Here is a 23,281-nt window from a genome sequence, read left to right as displayed (position 1 = left end):
GGAGTGTGTCAGTATTTACAGGGGGTTCCCGGGGAGTGTGTCAGTGTTTACAGGGGGTTCCCGGGGAGTGTGTCAGTATTTACAGGGGGTCCCCGGGGAGTGTGTCAGTATTTACAGGGGGTTCCCGGGGAGTGTGTCAGTATTTACAGGGGGTCCCCGGGGAGTGCGTCAGTATTTACAGGGGGTTCCCGGGGAGTGTGTCAGTGTTTACAGGGGGTTCCCGGGGAGTGTGTCAGTATTTACAGGGGGTTCCCGGGGAGTGTGTCAGTGTTTACAGGGGGTTCCCGGGGAGTGTGTCAGTATTTTCAGGGGGTCCCCCGGGGAGTGTGTCAGTGTTTACAGGGGGTTCCCGGGGAGTGTGTCAGTATTTACAGGGGGTTCCCGGGGAGTGTGTCAGTATTTACAGGCAGTCCCCGGGGAGTGTGTCAGTATTTACAGGGGGTCCCCGGGGAGTGTGTCAGTATTTACAGGGGGTTCCCGGGGAGTGTGTCAGTATTTTCAGGGGGTCCCCCGGGGAGTGTGTCAGTGTTTACAGGGGGTTCCCGGGGAGTGTGTCAGTATTTACAGGGGGTTCCCGGGGAGTGTGTCAGTATTTACAGGGTGTCCCCGGGGGAGTGTGACAGTATTTACAGGGGGTGCCCGGGGAGTGTGTCAGTATTTACAGGGGGTCCCCGGGGAGTGTGTCAGTATTTACAGGGGGTTCCCGGGGAGTGTGTCAGTATTTACAGGGGGTGCCCGGGGAGTGTGTCAGTATTTACAGGGAGTCCCCGGGGAGTGTGTCAGTATTTACAGGGGGTACCCGGGGAGTGTGTCAGTATTTACAGGGTGTCCCCGGGGGAGTGTGTCAGCATTTACAGGGGGTTCCCGGGGAGTGTGTCAGTATTTACAGGGTGTCCCCGGGGGAGTGTGTCAGCATTTACAGGGGGTGCCCGGGGAGTGTGTCAGTGTTTACAGGGGGTCCCCGGGGAGTGTGTCAGTATTTACAGGGTGTCCCCGGGGGAGTGTGTCAGCATTTACAGGGGGTTCCCGGGGAGTGTGTCAGCATTTACAGGGGGTTCCCGGGGAGTGTGTCAGCATTTACAGGGGGTGCCCGGGGAGTGTGTCAGTGTTTACAGGGTGGTCCCGGGGAGTGTGTCAGGATTTACAGGGGGTACCCGGGGAGTGTGTCAGTATTTACAGGGTGTCCCCGGGGGAGTGTGTCAGCATTTACAGGGGGTTCCCGGGGAGTGTGTCAGTATTTACAGGGTGTCCCCGGGGGAGTGTGTCAGCATTTACAGGGGGTGCCCGGGGAGTGTGTCAGTGTTTACAGGGGGTCCCCGGGGAGTGTGTCAGTATTTACAGGGTGTCCCCGGGGGAGTGTGTCAGCATTTACAGGGGGTTCCCGGGGAGTGTGTCAGCATTTACAGGGGGTTCCCGGGGAGTGTGTCAGCATTTACAGGGAGTCCCCGGGGAGTGTGTCAGCATTTACAGGGGGTCCCCGGGGGAGTGTGTCAGTATTTACAGGGGGTCCCCGGGGAGTGTGTCAGTATTTACAGGGGGTCCCCGGGGAGTGTGTCAGTATTTACAGGGGGTTCCCGGGGAGTGTGTCAGTATTTACAGGGGGTCCCCGGGGAGTGTGTCAGTATTTACAGGGGGTACCTGGGGGGGTGTCAGAATTTAAAGTGGGTCCCCGGGGAGTGTGTCAGTATTTACAGGGGGTCCCCGGGGAGTGTGTCAGTATTTACAGGGGGTCCCCGGGGGAGTGTGTCAGTATTTACAGGGGGTCCCCGGGGAGTGTGTCAGTATTTACAGGGGGTCCCCGGGGAGTGTGTCAGTATTTACAGGGGGTTCCCGGGGAGTGTGTCAGTATTTACAGGGGGTCCCCGGGGAGTGTGTCAGTATTTACAGGGGGTCCCCGGGGAGTGTGTCAGTATTTACAGGGAGTCCCCGGGGAGTGTGTCAGTATTTACAGGGGGTCCCCGGGGAGTGTGTCAGTATTTACAGGGGGTCCCCGGGGAGTGTGTCAGTATTTACAGGCGGTCCCCGGGGAGTGTGTCAGTATTTACAGGGGGCCCGGGGAGTGTGTCAGTATTTACAGGGGGTCCCCGGGGAGTGTGTCAGTGTTTACAGGGGGTCCCCGGGGAGTGTGTCAGTATTTACAGGGGGTCCCCGGGGAGTGTGTCAGTATTTACAGGGGGTCCCCGGGGAGTGCGTCAGTATTTACAGAGGGTCACCGGGGAGTGTGTCAGTATTTACAGGGGGTCCCTGGGGGGGGAATCAGTATTTACAGGGGGTCCCCGGGGAGTGTGACATTATTTACAGGGAGCCCCTGGGGACTGTGTCAGTATTTACAGAGGGTCCCTGGGGGGGGTGTCAGTATTTACAGGGGGTCCCCGGGGAGTGTGTGGGTATTTACAGGGGGTCCCGGGGAGTGTGTCAGTATTTACAGGTAGTCGCTGGGGAGTGTGTCAGTATTTACGAGGGGTCCCCGGGGAGTGTGTCAGTGTTTACAGGGGGTCCCCGGGGAGTGTGTCAGTATTTACAGAGGGTCCCCGGGGAGTGTGTCTATGTTTCCAGGTTGTCCTGGGAAGGTGTCAGTATTTACAGGGGTTCCCGGGGAATGTGTCTATATTTACAGGCGGTCCCCGGGGAGTATGTCAGTGTTTACAGGGGGCCCGGGGAGTGTGTCAGTATTTCCAGGGGTTCCCGGGGAATGTGTCCATATTTACAGAGAGTCCCTAGGGAGTGTGACAGTATTTACAGGGAGCCTCAGGGAGTGTGACAGTATTTACAGGGGGTCCCCGCGGAGTGTGTCAGTATTTACAGGAAGTCCCCGGGGAGTGTGTCAGTATTCACAGGGTGGTTCCTGGGGAGTGTGTCAGTGTTTACAGGGAGCCCCCGGGGAGTGTGTCAGTATTTACAGGGGGTCCCCGGGGAGTGTGTCAGTATTTACAGGGCGTCCCCGGGGAGTGTGTCAGTATTTACAGGGGGTTCCCCGGTGAGTGTGTCAGTATTTAAAGGGGGTCCTCGGGGAGTGTGTCAGTATTTACAGGGAGTCCCCGGGGAGTGTGTCAGTGTTTACAGGCGGTCCCCGCGGAGTGTGTCAGTGTTTACAGGGGGTCCCCGGGGAGTGTGTCAGTATTTACAGGGGGTCCCCGGGGAGTGTGTCAGTGTTTACAGGGAGTCCCGGCGAGTGTGTCAGTGTTTACAGGGGGTCCCCGGGGAGTGTGTCAGTATTAACAGGGGGTCCCCGCGGAGTTTGTCAGTATTTACAGGGGGTCCCCGGGGAGAGTGTCAGTGTTTACAGGGGGTCCCCGGGGAGTGTGTCAGTATTTACATGGGGTCCCCGCGGAGTTTGTCAGTATTTACAGGGGGTCCCCGGGGAGTGTGTCAGTATTTACAGGGGGTCCCCGGGAAGTGTGTCAGTATTTACAGGTAGTCCTGGGGAGTGTCTCAGTGTTTCCAGGGAGTCCTGGGGAGTGTGTCAGTGTTTACAGGGGATCCCCGGGGAGTGTGTCAGTATTTACAGGGGGTCCCTGGGGAGTGTGTCAGTGTTTACAGGGGGTCCCCGGGGAGTGTGTCAGTATTTACAGGGGGTCCCTGGGGAATGTGTCAGTGTTTACAGGGGGTCCCTGGGGAATGTGTCAGTATTTACAGGGAGTCCCCGGGGAGTGTGTCAGTATATACAGGGGGTCCCCGGGGAGTGTGTCAGTGTTAACGGGGGTCCCCGGGGAGTGTGTCAGTGTTTATAGGGGTTCCCCGGGGAGTGTGTCAGTGTTTACAGGGGGTCCCCGGGGAGTGTGTCAGTATTTACAGGGGGTCCCCGGGGAGTGTGTCAGTGTTTACAGGGAGTCCGGGCGAATGTGTCAGTGTTTACAGGGGGTCCCCGGGGAGTGTGTCAGTATTTACAGGGGGTCCCGGGGGAGTGCGTCAGTATTTACAGGTGGTCCCCGGGGAGTGTGTCTGTATTTACAGGGGGTCCCTCGGGGGGGTGTCAGTATTTACAGAGAGTCCCCGGGGAGTGTGTCAGTATTTACAGGGGGTCCCGGGGGAGTGCGTCAGTATTTACAGGTGGTCCCCGGGGAGTGTGTCTGTATTTACAGGGGGTCCCTCGGGGGGGTGTCAATATTTACAGGGGGTCCCCGCGGAGTTTGTCAGTATTTACAGGGGGTCCCCGGGGAGTTTGTCAGTATTTACAGGGGGTCCAGTGGGGGGGGTGTCAGTGTTTACAGGGGGTCCCCGGGGAGTGTTACAGTATTTACAGGGGGTCCCCGGGATGTGTGTCAGTGTTTACAGGGGGTCCCCGGGGAGTGTGTCAGTATTTACAGGGGGTCCCCGGGGAGTGTGTCAGTATTTACAGGGGGTCCCCGGGGAGTGTGTCAGTATTTACAGGGAGTCCCCGCGGAGTGTGACAGTATTTACAGGGGGTCCCCGGGGAGTGTGTCAGTATTTACAGGGAGTCCCCGGGGAGTGTGTCAGTATTTACAGGGGGTCCCCGGGGAGTGTGTCAGTATTTACAGGGGGTCCCCGGGGAGTGTGTCAGTATTTACAGGGGGTCCCCGGGGAGTGTGTCAGTATTTACAGGGAGTCCCCGGGGAGTGTGTCAGTATTTACAGGGGGTCCCCGGGGAGTGTGTCAGTATTTACAGGGAGTCCCCGCGGAGTGTGACAGTATTTACAGGAGGTCCCCGGGGAGTGTGTCAGTATTTACAGGGTGTCCCCGGGGAGTGTGTCAGTATTTACAGGGAGTCCCCGGGGAGTGTGTCAGTATTTACAGGGGGTCCCCGGGGAGTGTGTCAGTATTTACAGGGGGTCCCCGGGGTGTGTGTCAGTGTTTACAGGGGGTTCCCGGGGAGTGTGTCAGTGTTTACAGGGGGTCCCCGGGGAGTGTTACAGTATTTACAGGGGGTTCCCGGGGAGTGTGTCAGTATTTACAGGGAGTCCCCGGGGAGTGTGTCAGTATTTACAGGGGGTCCCCGGGGAGTGTGTCAGTATTTACAGGGGGTCCCCGGGGAGTGTGTCAGTATTTACAGGGAGTCCCCGGGGAGTGTGTCAGTATTTACAGGGGGTCCCCGGGGAGTGTGTCAGTATTTACAGGGGGTCCCCGGGGTGTGTGTCAGTGTTTACAGGGGGTTCCCGGGGAGTGTGTCAGTGTTTACAGGGGGTTCCCGGGGAGTGTGTCAGTATTTACAGGGGGTCCCCGGGGAGTGTGTCAGTGTTTACAGGGGGTCCCCGGGGAGTGTGTCAGTGTTTACAGGGGGTTCCCGGGGAGTGTGTCAGTATTTACAGGGGGTCCCCGGGGAGTGTGTCAGTGTTTACAGGGGGTTCCCGGGGAGTGTGTCAGTATTTACAGGGGGTCCCCGGGGAGTGTGTCAGTGTTTACAGGGGGTTCCCGGGGAGTGTGTCAGTATTTACAGGGGGTCCCCGGGGAGTGTGTCAGTATTTACAGGGGGTTCCCGGGGAGTGTGTCAGTATTTACAGGGGGTCCCCGGGGAGTGTGTCAGTATTTACAGGGGGTTCCCGGGGAGTGTGTCAGTGTTTACAGGGGGTTCCCGGGGAGTGTGTCAGTATTTACAGGGGGTCCCCGGGGAGTGTGTCAGTATTTACAGGGGGTTCCCGGGGAGTGTGTCAGTATTTACAGGGGGTCCCCGGGGAGTGCGTCAGTATTTACAGGGGGTTCCCGGGGAGTGTGTCAGTGTTTACAGGGGGTTCCCGGGGAGTGTGTCAGTATTTACAGGGGGTTCCCGGGGAGTGTGTCAGTGTTTACAGGGGGTTCCCGGGGAGTGTGTCAGTATTTTCAGGGGGTCCCCCGGGGAGTGTGTCAGTGTTTACAGGGGGTTCCCGGGGAGTGTGTCAGTATTTACAGGGGGTTCCCGGGGAGTGTGTCAGTATTTACAGGCAGTCCCCGGGGAGTGTGTCAGTATTTACAGGGGGTCCCCGGGGAGTGTGTCAGTATTTACAGGGGGTTCCCGGGGAGTGTGTCAGTATTTTCAGGGGGTCCCCCGGGGAGTGTGTCAGTGTTTACAGGGGGTTCCCGGGGAGTGTGTCAGTATTTACAGGGGGTTCCCGGGGAGTGTGTCAGTAGTTACAGGGTGTCCCCGGGGGAGTGTGACAGTATTTACAGGGGGTGCCCGGGGAGTGTGTCAGTATTTACAGGGGGTCCCCGGGGAGTGTGTCAGTATTTACAGGGGGTTCCCGGGGAGTGTGTCAGTATTTACAGGGGGTGCCCGGGGAGTGTGTCAGTATTTACAGGGAGTCCCCGGGGAGTGTGTCAGTATTTACAGGGGGTACCCGGGGAGTGTGTCAGTATTTACAGGGTGTCCCCGGGGGAGTGTGTCAGCATTTACAGGGGGTTCCCGGGGAGTGTGTCAGTATTTACAGGGTGTCCCCGGGGGAGTGTGTCAGCATTTACAGGGGGTGCCCGGGGAGTGTGTCAGTGTTTACAGGGGGTCCCCGGGGAGTGTGTCAGTATTTACAGGGTGTCCCCGGGGGAGTGTGTCAGCATTTACAGGGGGTTCCCGGGGAGTGTGTCAGCATTTACAGGGGGTTCCCGGGGAGTGTGTCAGCATTTACAGGGGGTGCCCGGGGAGTGTGTCAGTGTTTACAGGGTGGTCCCGGGGAGTGTGTCAGGATTTACAGGGGGTACCCGGGGAGTGTGTCAGTATTTACAGGGTGTCCCCGGGGGAGTGTGTCAGCATTTACAGGGGGTTCCCGGGGAGTGTGTCAGTATTTACAGGGTGTCCCCGGGGGAGTGTGTCAGCATTTACAGGGGGTGCCCGGAGTGTGTCAGTGTTTACAGGGGGTCCCCGGGGAGTGTGTCAGTATTTACAGGGTGTCCCCGGGGGAGTGTGTCAGCATTTACAGGGGGTTCCCGGGGAGTGTGTCAGCATTTACAGGGGGTTCCCGGGGAGTGTGTCAGCATTTACAGGGAGTCCCCGGGGAGTGTGTCAGTATTTCCAGGGGGTCCCCGGGGGAGTGTGTCAGTATTTACAGGGGGTCCCCGGGGAGTGTGTCAGTATTTACAGGGGGTCCCCGGGGAGTGTGTCAGTATTTACAGGGGGTTCCCGGGGAGTGTGTCAGTATTTACAGGGGGTCCCCGGGGAGTGTGTCAGTATTTACAGGGGGTCCCTGGGGGGGTGTCAGAATTTAAAGTGGGTCCCCGGGGAGTGTGTCAGTATTTACAGGGGGTCCCCGGGGAGTGTGTCAGTATTTACAGGGGGTCCCCGGGGGAGTGTGTCAGTATTTACAGGGGGTCCCCGGGGAGTGTGTCAGTATTTACAGGGGGTCCCCGGGGAGTGTGTCAGTATTTACAGGGGGTTCCCGGGGAGTGTGTCAGTATTTACAGGGGGTCCCCGGGGAGTGTGTCAGTATTTACAGGGGGTCCCCGGGGAGTGTGTCAGTATTTACAGGGAGTCCCCGGGGAGTGTGTCAGTATTTACAGGGGGTCCCCGGGGAGTGTGTCAGTATTTACAGGGGGTCCCCGGGGAGTGTGTCAGTATTTACAGGCGGTCCCCGGGGAGTGTGTCAGTATTTACAGGGGGCCCGGGGAGTGTGTCAGTATTTACAGGGGGTCCCCGGGGAGTGTGTCAGTGTTTACAGGGGGTCCCCGGGGAGTGTGTCAGTATTTACAGGGGGTCCCCGGGGAGTGTGTCAGTATTTACAGGGGGTCCCCGGGGAGTGCGTCAGTATTTACAGAGGGTCACCGGGGAGTGTGTCAGTATTTACAGGGGGTCCCTGGGGGGGGAATCAGTATTTACAGGGGGTCCCCGGGGAGTGTGACATTATTTACAGGGAGCCCCTGGGGACTGTGTCAGTATTTACAGAGGGTCCCTGGGGGGGGTGTCAGTATTTACAGGGGGTCCCCGGGGAGTGTGTGGGTATTTACAGGGGGTCCCGGGGAGTGTGTCAGTATTTACAGGTAGTCGCTGGGGAGTGTGTCAGTATTTACGAGGGGTCCCCGGGGAGTGTGTCAGTGTTTACAGGGGGTCCCCGGGGAGTGTGCCAGCATTTACAGGGGGTCCCCGGGGAGTGTGTCAGTGTTTACAAGGAATCCCCGGGGAGTGCGTCAGTATTTACAGGGGGTCCCCGGGGAGTGTGTCCGTATTTACAGGGGGTCCCTGGGGAGTGTGTCAGTATTTACAGGGGGTCCCTGGGGAGTGTGTCAGTATTTACAGGGGGTCCCCGGGGAGTGTGTCAGTATTTACAGGGGGTCCCCGGGGAGTGTGTCCGTATTTACAGGGGATCCCTGGGGAGTGTGTCAGTATTTACAGGGGGTCCCTGGGGAGTGTGTCAGTGTTTACAAGGAATCCCCGGGGAGTGAGTCAGTATTTACAGGGGGTCCCCGGGGAGTGTGTCAGTGTTTACAGGGGGTTCCCGGGGAGTGTGTCAGTATTTTCAGGGGGTCCCCCGGGGAGTGTGTCAGTGTTTACAGGGAGCCCCCGGGGAGTGTGTCTGTATTTACAGGGGGTCTCTGGGGTGGTATCAGTATTTACAGGGGGTCCCCGGGGAGTGTGTCAGTATTTACAGGGAGTCCCGGGGAGTGTGTCAGTATTTACAGGGGGTCCCCGAAGGAGTGTGTGAGTATTTACAGGGGGTCCCCGGGGAGTGTGTCACTATTTACAGGGAGCCCCCGGGGAGTGTGTCAGTATTTACAGTGGGTCCCCGAGGGAGTGTGTCAGTATTTACAGGGGGACCCCGGGGAGTGTGTCAGTATTTACAGGGGGTCCCCGGGGAGTGTGTCAGTATTTACAGGGAGCCCCCGGGGAGTGTGTCAGTATTTACAGTGGGTCCCCGAGGGAGTGTGTCAGTATTCACAGGGGGACCCCGGGGAGTGTGTCAGTATTTACAGGGGGACCCCGCGGAGTTTGTCAGTATTTACAGGGGGTCCCCGGGGAGAGTGTCAGTGTTTACAGGGGGTCCCCGGGGAGTGTGTCAGTATTTACATGGGGTCCCCGCGGAGTTTGTCAGTATTTACAGGGGGTCCCCGGGGAGTGTGTCAGTATTTACAGGGGGTCCCCGGGAAGTGTGTCAGTATTTACAGGTAGTCCTGGGGAGTGTCTCAGTGTTTCCAGGGAGTCCTGGGGAGTGTGTCAGTGTTTACAGGGGATCCCCGGGGAGTGTGTCAGTATTTACAGGGGGTCCCTGGGGAGTGTGTCAGTGTTTACAGGGGGTCCCCGGGGAGTGTGTCAGTATTTACAGGGGGTCCCTGGGGAATGTGTCAGTGTTTACAGGGGGTCCCTGGGGAATGTGTCAGTATTTACAGGGAGTCCCCGGGGAGTGTGTCAGTATATACAGGGGGTCCCCGGGGAGTGTGTCAGTGTTAACGGGGGTCCCCGGGGAGTGTGTCAGTGTTTATAGGGGTTCCCCGGGGAGTGTGTCAGTGTTTACAGGGGGTCCCCGGGGAGTGTGTCAGTATTTACAGGGGGTCCCCGGGGAGTGTGTCAGTGTTTACAGGGAGTCCGGGCGAATGTGTCAGTGTTTACAGGGGGTCCCCGGGGAGTGTGTCAGTATTTACAGGGGGTCCCGGGGGAGTGCGTCAGTATTTACAGGTGGTCCCCGGGGAGTGTGTCTGTATTTACAGGGGGTCCCTCGGGGGGGTGTCAGTATTTACAGAGAGTCCCCGGGGAGTGTGTCAGTATTTACAGGGGGTCCCGGGGGAGTGCGTCAGTATTTACAGGTGGTCCCCGGGGAGTGTGTCTGTATTTACAGGGGGTCCCTCGGGGGGGTGTCAATATTTACAGGGGGTCCCCGCGGAGTTTGTCAGTATTTACAGGGGGTCCCCGGGGAGTTTGTCAGTATTTACAGGGGGTCCAGTGGGGGGGGTGTCAGTGTTTACAGGGGGTCCCCGGGGAGTGTTACAGTATTTACAGGGGGTCCCCGGGATGTGTGTCAGTGTTTACAGGGGGTCCCCGGGGAGTGTGTCAGTATTTACAGGGGGTCCCCGGGGAGTGTGTCAGTATTTACAGGGGGTCCCCGGGGAGTGTGTCAGTATTTACAGGGAGTCCCCGCGGAGTGTGACAGTATTTACAGGGGGTCCCCGGGGAGTGTGTCAGTATTTACAGGGAGTCCCCGGGGAGTGTGTCAGTATTTACAGGGGGTCCCCGGGGAGTGTGTCAGTATTTACAGGGGGTCCCCGGGGAGTGTGTCAGTATTTACAGGGGGTCCCCGGGGAGTGTGTCAGTATTTACAGGGAGTCCCCGGGGAGTGTGTCAGTATTTACAGGGGGTCCCCGGGGAGTGTGTCAGTATTTACAGGGAGTCCCCGCGGAGTGTGACAGTATTTACAGGAGGTCCCCGGGGAGTGTGTCAGTATTTACAGGGTGTCCCCGGGGAGTGTGTCAGTATTTACAGGGAGTCCCCGGGGAGTGTGTCAGTATTTACAGGGGGTCCCCGGGGAGTGTGTCAGTATTTACAGGGGGTCCCCGGGGTGTGTGTCAGTGTTTACAGGGGGTTCCCGGGGAGTGTGTCAGTGTTTACAGGGGGTCCCCGGGGAGTGTTACAGTATTTACAGGGGGTTCCCGGGGAGTGTGTCAGTATTTACAGGGAGTCCCCGGGGAGTGTGTCAGTATTTACAGGGGGTCCCCGGGGAGTGTGTCAGTATTTACAGGGGGTCCCCGGGGAGTGTGTCAGTATTTACAGGGAGTCCCCGGGGAGTGTGTCAGTATTTACAGGGGGTCCCCGGGGAGTGTGTCAGTATTTACAGGGGGTCCCCGGGGTGTGTGTCAGTGTTTACAGGGGGTTCCCGGGGAGTGTGTCAGTGTTTACAGGGGGTTCCCGGGGAGTGTGTCAGTATTTACAGGGGGTCCCCGGGGAGTGTGTCAGTGTTTACAGGGGGTCCCCGGGGAGTGTGTCAGTGTTTACAGGGGGTTCCCGGGGAGTGTGTCAGTATTTACAGGGGGTCCCCGGGGAGTGTGTCAGTGTTTACAGGGGGTTCCCGGGGAGTGTGTCAGTATTTACAGGGGGTCCCCGGGGAGTGTGTCAGTGTTTACAGGGGGTTCCCGGGGAGTGTGTCAGTATTTACAGGGGGTCCCCGGGGAGTGTGTCAGTATTTACAGGGGGTTCCCGGGGAGTGTGTCAGTATTTACAGGGGGTCCCCGGGGAGTGTGTCAGTATTTACAGGGGGTTCCCGGGGAGTGTGTCAGTGTTTACAGGGGGTTCCCGGGGAGTGTGTCAGTATTTACAGGGGGTCCCCGGGGAGTGTGTCAGTATTTACAGGGGGTTCCCGGGGAGTGTGTCAGTATTTACAGGGGGTCCCCGGGGAGTGCGTCAGTATTTACAGGGGGTTCCCGGGGAGTGTGTCAGTGTTTACAGGGGGTTCCCGGGGAGTGTGTCAGTATTTACAGGGGGTTCCCGGGGAGTGTGTCAGTGTTTACAGGGGGTTCCCGGGGAGTGTGTCAGTATTTTCAGGGGGTCCCCCGGGGAGTGTGTCAGTGTTTACAGGGGGTTCCCGGGGAGTGTGTCAGTATTTACAGGGGGTTCCCGGGGAGTGTGTCAGTATTTACAGGCAGTCCCCGGGGAGTGTGTCAGTATTTACAGGGGGTCCCCGGGGAGTGTGTCAGTATTTACAGGGGGTTCCCGGGGAGTGTGTCAGTATTTTCAGGGGGTCCCCCGGGGAGTGTGTCAGTGTTTACAGGGGGTTCCCGGGGAGTGTGTCAGTATTTACAGGGGGTTCCCGGGGAGTGTGTCAGTAGTTACAGGGTGTCCCCGGGGGAGTGTGACAGTATTTACAGGGGGTGCCCGGGGAGTGTGTCAGTATTTACAGGGGGTCCCCGGGGAGTGTGTCAGTATTTACAGGGGGTTCCCGGGGAGTGTGTCAGTATTTACAGGGGGTGCCCGGGGAGTGTGTCAGTATTTACAGGGAGTCCCCGGGGAGTGTGTCAGTATTTACAGGGGGTACCCGGGGAGTGTGTCAGTATTTACAGGGTGTCCCCGGGGGAGTGTGTCAGCATTTACAGGGGGTTCCCGGGGAGTGTGTCAGTATTTACAGGGTGTCCCCGGGGGAGTGTGTCAGCATTTACAGGGGGTGCCCGGGGAGTGTGTCAGTGTTTACAGGGGGTCCCCGGGGAGTGTGTCAGTATTTACAGGGTGTCCCCGGGGGAGTGTGTCAGCATTTACAGGGGGTTCCCGGGGAGTGTGTCAGCATTTACAGGGGGTTCCCGGGGAGTGTGTCAGCATTTACAGGGGGTGCCCGGGGAGTGTGTCAGTGTTTACAGGGTGGTCCCGGGGAGTGTGTCAGGATTTACAGGGGGTACCCGGGGAGTGTGTCAGTATTTACAGGGTGTCCCCGGGGGAGTGTGTCAGCATTTACAGGGGGTTCCCGGGGAGTGTGTCAGTATTTACAGGGTGTCCCCGGGGGAGTGTGTCAGCATTTACAGGGGGTGCCCGGAGTGTGTCAGTGTTTACAGGGGGTCCCCGGGGAGTGTGTCAGTATTTACAGGGTGTCCCCGGGGGAGTGTGTCAGCATTTACAGGGGGTTCCCGGGGAGTGTGTCAGCATTTACAGGGGGTTCCCGGGGAGTGTGTCAGCATTTACAGGGAGTCCCCGGGGAGTGTGTCAGTATTTCCAGGGGGTCCCCGGGGGAGTGTGTCAGTATTTACAGGGGGTCCCCGGGGAGTGTGTCAGTATTTACAGGGGGTCCCCGGGGAGTGTGTCAGTATTTACAGGGGGTTCCCGGGGAGTGTGTCAGTATTTACAGGGGGTCCCCGGGGAGTGTGTCAGTATTTACAGGGGGTCCCTGGGGGGGTGTCAGAATTTAAAGTGGGTCCCCGGGGAGTGTGTCAGTATTTACAGGGGGTCCCCGGGGAGTGTGTCAGTATTTACAGGGGGTCCCCGGGGGAGTGTGTCAGTATTTACAGGGGGTCCCCGGGGAGTGTGTCAGTATTTACAGGGGGTCCCCGGGGAGTGTGTCAGTATTTACAGGGGGTTCCCGGGGAGTGTGTCAGTATTTACAGGGGGTCCCCGGGGAGTGTGTCAGTATTTACAGGGGGTCCCCGGGGAGTGTGTCAGTATTTACAGGGAGTCCCCGGGGAGTGTGTCAGTATTTACAGGGGGTCCCCGGGGAGTGTGTCAGTATTTACAGGGGGTCCCCGGGGAGTGTGTCAGTATTTACAGGCGGTCCCCGGGGAGTGTGTCAGTATTTACAGGGGGCCCGGGGAGTGTGTCAGTATTTACAGGGGGTCCCCGGGGAGTGTGTCAGTGTTTACAGGGGGTCCCCGGGGAGTGTGTCAGTATTTACAGGGGGTCCCCGGGGAGTGTGTCAGTATTTACAGGGGGTCCCCGGGGAGTGCGTCAGTATTTACAGAGGGTCACCGGGGAGTGTGTCAGTATTTACAGGGGGTCCCTGGGGGGGGAATCAGTATTTACAGGGGGTCCCCGGGGAGTGTGACATTATTTACAGGGAGCCCCTGGGGACTGTGTCAGTATTTACAGAGGGTCCCTGGGGGGGGTGTCAGTATTTACAGGGGGTCCCCGGGGAGTGTGTGGGTATTTACAGGGGGTCCCGGGGAGTGTGTCAGTATTTACAGGTAGTCGCTGGGGAGTGTGTCAGTATTTACGAGGGGTCCCCGGGGAGTGTGTCAGTGTTTACAGGGGGTCCCCGGGGAGTGTGCCAGCATTTACAGGGGGTCCCCGGGGAGTGTGTCAGTGTTTACAAGGAATCCCCGGGGAGTGCGTCAGTATTTACAGGGGGTCCCCGGGGAGTGTGTCCGTATTTACAGGGGGTCCCTGGGGAGTGTGTCAGTATTTACAGGGGGTCCCTGGGGAGTGTGTCAGTATTTACAGGGGGTCCCCGGGGAGTGTGTCAGTATTTACAGGGGGTCCCCGGGGAGTGTGTCCGTATTTACAGGGGATCCCTGGGGAGTGTGTCAGTATTTACAGGGGGTCCCTGGGGAGTGTGTCAGTGTTTACAAGGAATCCCCGGGGAGTGAGTCAGTATTTACAGGGGGTCCCCGGGGAGTGTGTCAGTGTTTACAGGGGGTTCCCGGGGAGTGTGTCAGTATTTTCAGGGGGTCCCCCGGGGAGTGTGTCAGTGTTTACAGGGAGCCCCCGGGGAGTGTGTCTGTATTTACAGGGGGTCTCTGGGGTGGTATCAGTATTTACAGGGGGTCCCCGGGGAGTGTGTCAGTATTTACAGGGAGTCCCGGGGAGTGTGTCAGTATTTACAGGGGGTCCCCGAAGGAGTGTGTGAGTATTTACAGGGGGTCCCCGGGGAGTGTGTCACTATTTACAGGGAGCCCCCGGGGAGTGTGTCAGTATTTACAGTGGGTCCCCGAGGGAGTGTGTCAGTATTTACAGGGGGACCCCGGGGAGTGTGTCAGTATTTACAGGGGGTCCCCGGGGAGTGTGTCAGTATTTACAGGGAGCCCCCGGGGAGTGTGTCAGTATTTACAGTGGGTCCCCGAGGGAGTGTGTCAGTATTCACAGGGGGACCCCGGGGAGTGTGTCAGTATTTACAGGGGGACCCTGGGGAGTGTGTCAGTATTTACAGGGGGACCCCGGGGAGAGTGTCAGTATTTACAGGGAGTCCCCGGGGGGAGTGTGTCACTATTTACAGGGGGTCCCGGGGGAGTGCGACAGTATTTACATGGAGTCCGGGGGAGTGTGTCAGTGTTTACAGGGGGTCCCCGGGGAGTGTGTCAGTATTTACAGGGAGTCCCCGGGGAGTGTGTCAGTATTTACAGGGGGTCCCGGGGGAGTGCGTCAGTATTTACAGGTGGTCCCCGGGGAGTGTGTCTGTATTTACAGGGGGTCCCTCGGGGGGGTGTCAGTATTTACAGAGAGTCCCCGGGGAGTGTGTCAGTATTTACAGGGTGTCCCCGGGGAGTGTGTCAGTATTTACAGAGAGTCCCCGGGGAGTGTGTCAGTATTTACAGGGTGTCCCCGGGGAGTGTGTCAGTATTTACAGGGTGTCCCCGGGGAGTGTGTCAGTATTTACAGGGGGTCCCGGGGGAGGGCGTCAGTATTTACAGGGGGTCCCCGGGGAGTGTGTCAGTATTTACAGGGTGTCCCCGGGGAGTGTGTCAGTATTTACACGGGGTCCCCGGGGAGTGTGTCAGTATTTACAAGGGGTCCCGGGGAGTGTGCCAGTTTTTTACAGGGGGTCCCCGGGGAGTGTGTCAGTATTTACAGGGGATCCCGGGGGAGTGTGTCAGTATTTACAGCTAGTCGCTGGGGTGTGTGTCAGTATTTACAGAGTGTCCCCGGGGAGTGTGTCAGTGTTTACAGGGTGTCCTGGGAGGGTGTCAGTATTTACAGGGGGTCCCCGGGGAGTGTGTCAGTATTTACTGGGTGTCCCCGGGGAGTGTGTCAGTGTTTACAGGGGTTCCCGGGGAGTGTAACAGTATTTACAGGGAGCCCCGGGGAGTGTGTCAGTATTCACAGGGGGGTCCCCGGGGAGTGTGTCAGTGTTTACAGGGAGTCCCCGGGGAGTGTGTCAGTATTCACAGGGGGGTCCCCGGGGAGTGTGTCAGTATTCACAGGGGGGTCCCTGGGGAGTGTGTCAGTGTTTACAGGGGGGTCCCTGGGGAGTGTGTCAGTGTTTACAGGGAGCCCCTAAGTGTGTCAATATTTACAGGGGTTCACTGAGGGGGTATCTGTATTTATAGGTGGTTCCCCGGCGAGTGTGTCAGTATTTACAGGGAGTCCCTCGGGAGTGTGTCAGCATTTACAGGGAGACCCCGGGGAGTGTGTCAGTATTTACAGGGAGTCCCCGGGGAGTGTGACAGTATTTACAGGGAGTCCCCGGGGAGTGTGTCAGTATTTACAGGTGGTCCCCGGGGAGTGTGTCTGTATTTACAGGGGGTCCCTCGGGGGGGTGTCAGTATTTACAGAGAGTCCCCGGGGAGTGTGTCAGTATTTACAGGGTGTCCCCGGGGACTGTGTCAGTATTTACAGGGGGTCCCGGGGGAGTGTGTCAGTATTTACAGGGGGTCCCGGGGGAGTGTGTCAGTGTTTACAGGGGGTCCCCGGGGATTGTGTCAGTGTTTACAGGGTGTCCCCGGGGAGTGCGTCAGTATTTACAGGGTGTCCCCGGGGAGTGTGTCAGTATTTACAGGGTGTCCCCGGGGAGTGCGTCAGTATTTACAGGGTGTCCCCGGGGAGTGTGTCAGTATTTACAGGGTGTCCTGGGGAGGGTGTCAGTATTTACAGGGGGTCCCCGGGGGTGTGTCAGTATTTACAGGCGGTCCCCGGGGAGTGTGTCAGTGTTTCCAGGGGTTCCCGGGGAGTGTGTCAATATTTACAGGGGGTCCCCGGGGAGTGTGTCAGTATTTACAGAGAGTCCCCGGGGAGTGTAACAGTATTTACAGGGAGCCCTGGGGAGTGTGTCAGTATTTACAGGGGGTCCCGGGGTGTGTGTCAGTATTTACAGGGAGTCCCCTTGGAGCGTGTCAGTATTCACAGGGGGGTCCCTGGGGAGTGTGTCAGTGTTCACGGGGAGCCCCCGGGGAGTGTGACAGTATTTATAGGTGGTTCCCCGGGGAGTGTGTCAGCATTTACAGGGACTCCCTCGGGAGTGTGTCAGCATTTACAGGGGGTCCCCCGGGAGTGTGTCAGTATTTACAGGGGGGTCCCCGAGGAGTGTGTCACTATTTACAGGGGGACCCCGGGGAGTGTGTCACAATTTACAGGGGGTCCCCGGGGAGTGTGTCAGTGTTTACAGGGGATCCCCAGGGAGGTGTCAGGATTTACAGAGGGTCCCTGGTAAGTGTGTCAGTGTTTACAGGGAGTCCTGGGGAGTGAGTCAGTATTTACAGGGGGTCCCGGGGGAGTGCGTCAGTATTTACAGGGGGTACCCGGGGAGTGTGTCAGTATTTACAGGGAGTCCCCGGGGAGTGTGTCAGTATTTACAGGGAGTCCCCGGGGAGTGTGTCAGTATTTACAGGGGGGTCCCCGGGGAGTGTGTCAGTATTTACAGGGGGTCCCCGGGGAGTGTGTCAGTATTTACAGAGAGTCCCCGGGGAGTGTTACAGTATTTACAGGGGGTCCCCGGGGAGTGTGTCAGTATTTACAGGGAGTCCCCGGGGAGTGTGACAGTATTTACAGGGGGTCCCTGGGGAGTGTGTCAGTGTTTACAGGGAGTCCAGGTGAGTGTGTCAGTATTTTCTGGGGGGTCCCAGGGAGTGTGCCAGTATTTACAGGGAGTCTCCGGGGAGTGTGTCAGTATTTACAGGGGGTCCCCGGGGAGTGTGTCAGTATTTACAGGGGGTCCCTGGGGAGTGTGTCAGTATTTACTGGGGGTTCCCGGGGAGTGTGTCAGTATTTACAGGGGGTCCCTGGGGAGTGTGTCAGTATTTACAGGGAATCCCTGGGGGGTGGGGGGGGTCAGTATTTACAGGGGGTCCCCGGGGAGTGTGTCGGTGTTTACAGGGAATCCCTGGGGGGTGGGGGGGGTCAGTATTTAGGGGGGGTCTGAAGCGGGGTCCTGTGTGATGTTGGTGAAGGTAAACTGTCCCTCCTCGTCTGTGTCCAGCCTGTGACACCATCGAGAATCCCACCCTCCTCCAACAAGCCCTCCCCTCTCAGCCCGCGGGGCTGTGACTGCACCCAGCCGATTCCAGCCTTATTTACCGAATCAGAAGCAGAGAATCTCTCCTGTTCCTGATCCCACATCGTTATTTCTGGTGTCCCCCCTCCAGGGTCTATCCTCAGCAGCCACCCCCCCCCTCACGGATTGAAGGCTGAATGGAGGACCAATAAATGGAAATCCCGTGAAAACATTCAGCCCAGACCTCAGCGTCTCGCCGCTCCGCCACGTCGCTCTAGCAACGGACAAACAGCCTCAGTTTCCTGACCGCACTCACCCCACCTCGCCCCTCGCCCCCCACTCGCCCCCCACCCCTTCACCCCTACCCCCTCGCCCCCCAACCCTTCGCCCCTCGCCCCCCCTTCGCCCCCCACCCCTTCGCCCCCCCACCCCTTCGCCCCTCCCCCTCGCCCCCCAACCCTTCGCCCCCCACCCCTTCACCCCTCGCCCCCCCCCTTCGCCCCCCACCCCTTCGCCCCTCCCCCTTCGCCCCTCGACCCCCCCCTTCGCCCCCCACCCCTTCGCCCCTCCCCCCTTCGCCCTCCACCCCAGCGTCCATTCCGGCCAAATCTGCTCGGATAACTCCCAGCAATCCCCAACACCCTGTCAACCATTTCTTGTTCCCCCAGAAGAGTTTGAAAGAGCCCCTCGCTGTGGTAATGTCAAAAATACAGACGCCAAATTGTGCAGCCAGATCCCACAGAGCGATGTGGCAGTGGCTGAGGGATGAAAACTGGAAGAATACTGGGGAGAAATATCGCCATAGTGGCATCCTTCATATCCATTCGATAGTTCAGGTAGGGGACTCGGTTTAATGTCCCACGAATCTCCCACAGTGCAGCACTCCCTCAGAACTGACCCTCTGACAGTGCGGTACTCCCTCAGTACTGACCCTCTGACAGTGCAGCGCTCCCTCAGTACTGACCCTCTGACAGTGCAGCACTCCCTCAGTACTGACCCTCTGACAGTGCAGCACTCCCTCAGTACTGACCCTCTGACAGTGCGGCACTCCCTCAGTACTGACCCTCTGACAGTGCGGCACTCCCGCAGTACTGACCCTCTGACAGTGCAGCACTCCCTCAGTACTGACCCTCTGACAGTGCAGCACTCCCTCAGTACTGACCCTCTGACAGTGCAGCACTCCCTCAGTACTGACCCTCTAACAGTGCAGCGCTCCCTCAGTACTGACCCTCTGACAGTGCAGCACTCCCTCAGTACTGACCCTCTGACAGTGCAGCACTCCCTCAGTACTGACCCTCTGACAGTGCGGCACTCCCTCAGTACTGACCCTCTGACAGTGCGGCACTCCCGCAGTACTGACCCTCTGACAGTGCAGCACTCCCTCAGTACTGACCCTCTAACAGTGCAGCGCTCCCTCAGTACTGACCCTCTGACAGTGCAGCACTCCCTCAGTACTGACCCTCTGACAGTGCAGCACTCCCTCAGTACTGACCCTCTGACAGTGCGGCACTCCCTCAGTACTGACCCTCTGACAGTGCGGCACTCCCGCAGTACTGACCCTCTGACAGTGCAGCACTCCCGCAGTACTGACCCTCTGACAGTGCGGCACTCCCTCAGTGCTGACCCTCTGACAGTGCGGCACACCCTCAGTACTGACCCTCTGACAGAGCAGCACTCCCTCAGTCCGGACCCTCTGACAGTGCAGCACTTCCTCAGTACTGACCATCTGACAGTGCGGCACTCCCTCAGTACTGACCCTCTGACAGTGCGGCACACCCTCAGTACTGACCCTCTGACAGAGCAGCACTCCCTCAGTCCGGACCCTCTGACAGTGCAGCACTTCCTCAGTACTGACCCTCTGACAGTGCAGCACTCCCTCAGTACTGACCCTCTGACAGTGCGGCCCTCCCTCAGTACTGACCCTCTGACAGTGCAGCACTCCCTCAGTACTGACCCTCTGACAGTGCAGCACTCCCTCAGTACTGACCCTCTGACAGTGCAGCACTCCCTCAGTACTGACCCTCTGACAGTGCGGCACTCCCTCAGTACTGACCCTCTGACAGTGCCGCACTCCCTCAGCACTGACCCTCTGACAGTGCAGCACTCCCTCAGTACTGACCCTCTGACAGTGCAGCACTCCCTCAGTACTGACCCTCTGACACTGAGCCTTGATTGTGGGGTGCAGATGGCTGAGGTGGGTCTTGTACCCACAGTGTGGGGAGGGAAATCTGTTCCTCACTCACCCAGACCCGAGTTACATCCAGGAGCAGCGAAACAGAAATCAATTATTCTGAGAATCGGAGCATGCTGAACTTTACTCTGAATTCTCCACTCTGGCTCTTTCCAACACAGCTTTTGCAAAAAGCAAGACACGAATCAGTCACAATGGCCCAAATTCTTTCAAGTTAAAATTGCACAATTGGTCACAGAATCCACCCAGTTGTTCTTCCCAGACCCTCCAACAATATCACTTCCTAATTTCTATCACTTCGGAAAAGTTAGACAATGAACATGGGGAATTAAGACTGGGTAATCTCCAACAGGGACAAGTTTGGCGAACCTTGCCGTCTTTACATATTTTCTATTTTTTTAAAGAATCTTTTGTTTGTCTGCCCAATCAGGATTTCCCTGCAGGATTTCTCGGGGAGACATCAGTGAATTTATTCCAGGGTTAAATGAGCTTCTTTGGTGCAGAACTGTACAAGAGTTACCCTGCATCTTGTCAGGACATTCCCTCTCCCTCTCCCTCTCTCTCTCTCTCTCCCCCGCCCCTCTCTCTCTCTCTCCCTCTCCACCTCTTTCCGAGTTCAGAGGAACTGTGTGTGGAGCAGTTGAAATTAAAAATGAAATGAAAATCGCTTATTGTCACAAGTAGGCTTCAAATGAAGTTACTGTGAAAAGCCCCTAGTCGCCACATTCCGGCGCCTGTTCGGGGAGGCTGCTACGGGAATTGAACCGTGCTGCTGGCCTGCCTTGATCTGCTTTAAAAGCCAGCAATTTAGCCCTGTGCTAAACAGCCCCTCATAATAATTTATTGTCACAAGTAGGCTTCAAATGAAGTTACTGTGAAAAGCCCCTAGTCGCCACATTCCGGCTCCTGTTCGGGGAGGCCGGTACAGGAATTGAACCGTGCTGCTGCCTTGTTCTGCATTACAAGCCAGCTATTTAGCCCACTGTGCTAAACCAGCCCCTAGTTGGGTGAGAAGGAGAAATAAAATCTCTACATACCACTCGACTCTTGTCTGCCGCAGTCTAAGGGAGCCCCTCCCGGGCAAACCCCAGCGACATGAGAGATGTCCCCCTCACAAAAAGACTTGTGGCTCGCAGTTCGCTCAAAGCCATTCACGGTTCACAAAGGGCAGTGTGTGTGTGTCCAAGGCATCAGGAGGGGGAGAGAGAGAACGAGAGAGAGAGAGAGGGAAAACCTTGACAGCCAGGGAGATGCTGAGAGAGAGAGAGATTCATGGACAGCAGGGGGGTGGGGGAGCTGCTTGATCTCCTCCAACTCACAAACCAGAGGCAGAAGGAAAGCAAGTTCAGCACTACCCCCCCCCCCCCCCCCCAGCACAAGGATTGTTGTCTCGTTAACCCTTTGTGTGCCTGACTGCAGCTGGGTTCACATCAGGAACCTGAATGATTGAGTTCCCCTTGTTCACATGAAGCCTCTCCAGTTACATCCAGGCTGGGAGGAGGTGGGATGGAGGGGGAGAAGAGAAGGGGGGGGGGGGGGCGAGTCTGGCCTGGGGGCAAAGCTGAACAAGCCCCTCGCCCACAAATCCCCCACCTCACTGGTCTCACCCACCCCAACCTAACTGGTTCATCAACTCCCCCCCGCCGCCCCTCATTCACATGCAAGCTTCAAATGGTGAGTTCTCCGCAGGCTATTCGGCCACAGCAGCATCGTAGATCTCTCACACACGACATGGACAGACACATACACGCACACACAGACTGTAATCTACATGGCCGGGAGATGCACAACAGCAATGGGGAGAGTCCATCCCCCCCCCCCCCCCCCGGTGGTGCTGAGGCCCGAGGTGCCATTCTTCCAGCTGGGAGCTAACACGACTGTCTAACCTGCAGAATCAGCACATTCCTCCGCTCATCAGTAACTGATACTGATGAGTCACTGCAATGAAATGACAGATTAGTTCCACATGGTAACGACGGCACTAACTTCTTTTAACCTATCCTTGTCTTCAAATTCCTCTTCAACCCTCCCTATCTCCATACCCTCCACCAGCCCCAACAACCCTCCCTATCTCTGTAACCTCCTCCAGCCCCTCCAACCCTCCCTATCTCTGTAACCTCCTCCAGCCCCTCCAACCCTCCCTATCTCTGTAACCTCCTCCAGCCCCTCCAACCCTCCCTATCTCTGTAACCTCCTCCAGTCCCTCCAACCCTCCCTATCTCTGTAACCTCCTCCAGCCCCTCCAACCCTCCCTATCTCTCTAACCTCCTCCAGCCCCTACCACCTTCCCTATCTCTGTAACCTCCTCCAGCCCCTCCAACCCTCCCTATCTCTGTAACCTCCTCCAGTCCCTCCAACCCTCCCTATCTCTGTAACCTCCTCCAGCCCCTACAACCTTCCCTATCTCTGTAACCTCCTCCAGTCCCTCCAACCCTCCCTATCTCTGTAACCTCCTCCAGCCCCTCCAACCCTCCCTATCTCTGTAACCTCATCCAGCCCCTACCACCTTCCCTATCTCTGTAACCTCCTCCAGTCCCTCCAACCCTCCCTATCTCTGTAACCTCCTCCAGCCCCTCCAACCCTCCCTATCTCTGTAACCTCCTCCAGCCCCTCCAACCCTCCCTATCTCTGTAACCTCCTCCAGCCCCTACCACCTTCCCTATCTCTGTAACCTCCTCCAGCCCCTACCACCTTCCCTATCTCTGTAACCTCTTCCAGTCCCTACCACCTTCCCTGTCTCTGTAACCTCCTCCAGCCCCTACCACCTTCCCTGTCTCTGTAACCTCCTCCAGCCCCTCCAACCCTCCCTATCTCTGTAACCTCCTCCAGTCCCTCCAACCCTCCCTATCTCTGTAACCTCCTCCAGCCCCTCCAACCCTCCCTATCTCTGTAACCTCCTCTAGCCCCTCCAACCCTCCCTATCTCTGTAACCTCCTCCAGCCCCTCCAACCCTCCCGATCTCTGTAACCTCCTCCAGCCCCTCCAACCTTCCCTATCTCTGTAACCTCCTCCAGCCCCTACAACCTTCCCTATCTCTGTAACCTCCTCCAGCCCCTACAACCTTCCTTATCTCTGTAACCTCCTCCAGCCCCTACAACCTTCCCTATCTCTGTAACCTCCTACAACCCTCCCTATCTCTATAACCTCCTCCAGTCCCTCCAACCCTCCCTTTCTCTGTAACCTCCTCCAGCCCCTTCAGCCCTCCCAATCTCTAACCTCCTCCAGGCCCTACAACCCTCCCTATCTCTGTAACCTCTTCCAGCCCCTACCATAAGACATAGGAGCGGAAGTAAGGCCTTTCGGCCCATCGAGTCCACTCCACCATTCAATCATGGCTGATTTCAACTCCATTTACCCGCTCTCTCTCCTATCTCTGTAACCTCCTCCAACCCCTACAACCCTCCCTATCTCTGTAACCTCCTCCAATCCCTACAACCTTCCCTATCTCTGTAACCTCCTCCAGCCCCTACAATCTCTAACCTCCTCCAGGCCCTACAACCCTCCCTATCTCTGTAACCTCCTCTAGCCCCTACAACCCTCCCTATCTCTGTAACCTCCTCCAGTCCCTCCAACCCCCCCTATCTCTGTAACCACCTCCAGCCCCTACAACCTTCCCTATCTCTGTAACCTC

General features: G+C 57.7%; 1 protein-coding gene across 2 annotated transcripts in view; it reads right to left on the bottom strand.

Moving 5' to 3' along the window:
* LOC140402281 (uncharacterized) overlaps positions 1–21,004 on the bottom strand; it is a 285,684-nt gene extending 264,680 nt beyond the window's left edge. For both annotated transcript variants that reach the window (XM_072489930.1, XM_072489929.1), the window contains exon 1: positions 20,688–21,004. The gene's annotated coding sequence lies outside the window, so the exon portion shown is untranslated. The remainder of the gene's footprint in view (positions 1–20,687) is intronic.
* Between the last annotated feature and the right edge of the window lie 2,277 nt (positions 21,005–23,281).

Source organism: Scyliorhinus torazame, chromosome 25, assembly GCF_047496885.1.
Source record: "Scyliorhinus torazame isolate Kashiwa2021f chromosome 25, sScyTor2.1, whole genome shotgun sequence".
NCBI classification, from domain to species: domain Eukaryota; kingdom Metazoa; phylum Chordata; class Chondrichthyes; order Carcharhiniformes; family Scyliorhinidae; genus Scyliorhinus; species Scyliorhinus torazame.
This window is presented reverse-complemented; position numbering and strand designations above follow the sequence as displayed.